Source organism: Cicer arietinum, chromosome 8 (assembly GCF_000331145.2).
Source record: "Cicer arietinum cultivar CDC Frontier isolate Library 1 chromosome 8, Cicar.CDCFrontier_v2.0, whole genome shotgun sequence".
Taxonomy (NCBI): Eukaryota; Viridiplantae; Streptophyta; class Magnoliopsida; order Fabales; family Fabaceae; genus Cicer; species Cicer arietinum.
Window position 1 is genome coordinate 22111969 of NC_021167.2, and position 3848 is coordinate 22115816.

General features: G+C 31.7%; 1 long non-coding RNA gene across 1 annotated transcript; it reads left to right on the forward strand.

Annotated features, from left to right (window-relative positions):
* On the forward strand, positions 1-2653 carry LOC101506018 (uncharacterized). The gene is made up of 3 exons (XR_012161513.1): positions 1-778; positions 1064-1203; positions 2290-2653. It is a non-coding gene; the product is annotated as an uncharacterized lncRNA (long non-coding RNA).
* Positions 2654-3848: the final 1195 nt, after the last annotated feature.

Here is a 3848-nt window from a genome sequence, read left to right on the forward strand (position 1 = left end):
ACACTCCGCATTCTGTTACTCACCATTTTTGCTTATGAACGATTCTTATGCATTCTGTTACTCACACTCCTTCTATTTCGTTTCAGTTATAATAATGACACTTAAACCTAACCTTTACATTTCTTTATCTCTATTTTCGAACCTTCAATTCAACGAAGAACAAACCATGATGCTATATCACAGATCAAAAAAACTTCCACTCTCTGCATTCTCTTCAATTTTCTTCAATGTCAAAATCAAAAACAAATTTCACAATCCATTCATATCTGGAGCCACTAGATTCTACTCTGTGGAACCTGAAGAATTTCCAAGAGGTTTAATGGCTAATTTAAAGTGGAGATTCGAAAAACACGAAACAGTTCCATTCACAAACCGAACGCGTTTCATTCTTCCAACGATTTCCTACGAGAGAAATGGAGGTCAACGACAGTTTGAAGAATTGAAGAAAGGTTTCGAAGGGAAGATATTGGATTCAACGCATCCAGATTGTGTTAGGGTTTCAACGATTGTTGATAAAATTATTGATGCATTGAATAAAGAGGTGAAGAAAATGAGGCCTGCTGAATAGTTAACTGTTTTACGCCGAGTTTGGTTGCGTTTAATTCGAAGATCGCCGCCTTCTACGGCGCATTTGGATGGATTGAATTGGGAGGTTTTGGTTGTTCGTGATCCTGACGTTGCTTTACAATGTTACCCTGGTGGGAAGATAGTTTTATCTAATGCTTTTGTTGAGCATTTTGAAAATGATTTTGAGATTGCAACTTCGATTGCTGCTGCGGTATTTGATGATTTTACTCTGCCTATAAACTTTTGAAACTTTTATAATGTGCTTGTAGAACCTAATCTTGAACTATAGTTTATTGAACAATGCTAGCAATAGACTCTTTAATACACATTTTTCAACACACTATCTTTAATTGGTTAAAATTCAAATAGGTTCCACCAAATTCATATGGATTAGTGTGTCAGAGAGTATGTTGCTAGCACTCTTGTATATTAGTTGCTAAGTTTAGCTAATGATAATAAAGACTTATTTGTTGATTTTGGTTTTCTTGTTAATTAGGTTGCACATATTGTGGCACGACATGGTGCGGAAAGGTTTACAAAGACGCTGTGGATTATGGTATTACATAGTTTGCTTAATCAATTTGTCAAAACTGATTTTGTCAAAGCCATTCTCCCACGACTACCTTTAAACAGACGGTATGATTAACTCGTTATCTCTGTTTCTAATCAATTTATTTCTTGTGTTATTCTTTAGTTGTATTAGATTCATTTCATCGATAGAGATTTTTAGGCACATACCTCAGCCACAAAATAAAGATATAGCTTGTTTGGTTCTGGTTCAAACTGAAATTCTCGCGTCCCAATGCCGTTTTTACCTTGATTTTGCCAAGCTAGATATTTCAAATTCTGTCTCACCACGTAGCTGTGTCCAAATCACCTCCAGGACAAACACGCTTAAAAGTTGTACACAAAATATTAAAAATTAAGACAGAATGAGTTACAGATATGCAGAGACATATGCAGGAGATGATAGAGATATAAACAAGAGGATACAATGAATGATATTTTGCTATGGTCCACATTAGTAACAAATCCACAGTACCATTCTTTTGCCAATCATTCATCAATCGAACACAGATTTATTGTTCGTATGTGCCGGCACTTCGATTATCATTATAGGATCTGTTAGTTCATACTGACATGAAGATAATAAACATAGAAGATCCAAACAGGCTTAATATTAGCAGCATACTTGCATTCAAAAACAGTTTCTTGATCTGTGTAGTCATTCCTATTTAAATGTTTCATTAATGTGATGTGTTCTTCAGTTTGTTTATACTAATTGTTTTTCCTTATCGGTTCATGATCTGTGTGACCTTAACTTGTCTATGATTATCTAACCATGATTTAACATGGTTTCTTTGGTTCATTTTGAATTGCACCTTAACTTGAAGCACGGACTTAAAATACTGTGTTGCATGTTTGTTTAGATTGATTTATTTGAGCTTATCTATTGACATAAATACTTGTGATATTGTTTTAGAGAACTTATGAAAACAGTTTATGACATGGTCATTAGTTGTTTTCAGCTCATTTTCATAAATTCTTCGGGATAGGTTATGAAAACAACTTACATCTTATATGAAAATAATTTGATTTGATTTGATTTGATTTGATTTTATCTTTATTATAGAAATAGTTTATAGTTAAGTACTTATATGATAAATACTTATACTATTTAATTAAGATGTTTATCCAACCGAATTTATTCCCAATTTGCAGGCTTGAAATGGAAGCTGATTACATTGGGCTTCTACTAATGGCATCAGCTGGCTATGATCCCCGAATGGTCCCTAAAGTCTACGAAAAGATAGGAAAATTTGACGAGTCTGAAAGTGTGCCCACAAGGGCTACTCATCCATCAGGAATAAAAAGAGCCAAAGCATTGGCTCAACCTAAGATAATGGAAGAAGCTCTTATTATATATAAGAATGTAAAAGCAGGATTTGGGGTTTGATGATTTCATTCTTTAGAACTACACATTCGGCATCTCACAAACTACAAACTGTGTAGTTGAAACCTGGGAAGAAGATTATTTTACCAAATTTCGTTTAATTTCATCTATATAAACTGCAATTAATTTCTATTCTTCTTTTGGTATGTTCTGCGATTTGGCCGTTAAAAAAATTGGTGTTTAAAAACTGAAGCGCACCTATTAGAAAAGCTTAAACTGGTATGAATATGAATTGATGAAGATTTGTCATCTCTTTGATTATATATACGTATATATCATTAATAAAAGAATTTTAACAAAACCCACATCAATCAATTGATACATATGACTAAGTAAAAAATAGGTTGCTGCATATGACTAAGAAAAAAGTTAATCTAAATATTAAGTTTGCTTAAATATCAGTTTACTGTTATTTAGACAATATTGGGGTTGGCAACCATAGAGCATCAAAATAAAGATTGAAGATACAGTTTATAAAATGCTTAGTTTTGGTCCATATATTTATAATGATTTACGGAATTGATTCCCTTATTTTAAAAAGGCGAAACATAAGCGGCTTTTGCTTCTTTCACCCTATACTTGATTAATTGGAGAAAATTTGTCTCCTTCTTTATTTCTATCGAGTGTAAAATTTAAATCCACATCTTGCTCGCGGCGAGGTTTACAATAATAAAATTAAAAATATTAAAATTATATTTTTTATAGGAAAAAAATTATAAGTTTTAACATTAAAAAAAATATTAAATATATACATGTATGTAAAATTTAAAATAACAATAATAATATTAGGTATAACACTTTTATATATATATATAACCACAAAAAAAAAACTCCACATACCTAAAAAACTCCACATACCATACCAAAATTAATGTGAACATATTCCCTAATGGTCTCTCCAACCATTAATTCATAGGTCCGTGTGTTACAATTTCAAACATATTTTTAAAATTTCTAGAAATACTTTTCTGTTGCATTAATTTTTATTGATTTATCATTGATATTCTTTAGATGCATAATGTTTGTTCATGAATATAATCATCTTAGTAAATACCTTATATTGTTAATTGTGTTTTTTTAAGCAATGGTCTTGAAGAAATGGAGAAGGTTATTAAGAACATGTGTGTGGGTTGTGGAGTGAAAAGAAAGAAGGAGTACTGTGTGGTAAAGAAAGAGATATGGGATACTAAAAATAATTGTTTCAATCGATGGTTTCCACATAGTTATACATAAAGATATACTCATTTTTGGTCGGTTTTACCAGATTCTAGGATGGTATCGGATTTTTGTTCATCCTAAGACAATACAAAATTGACCCAATGAAATT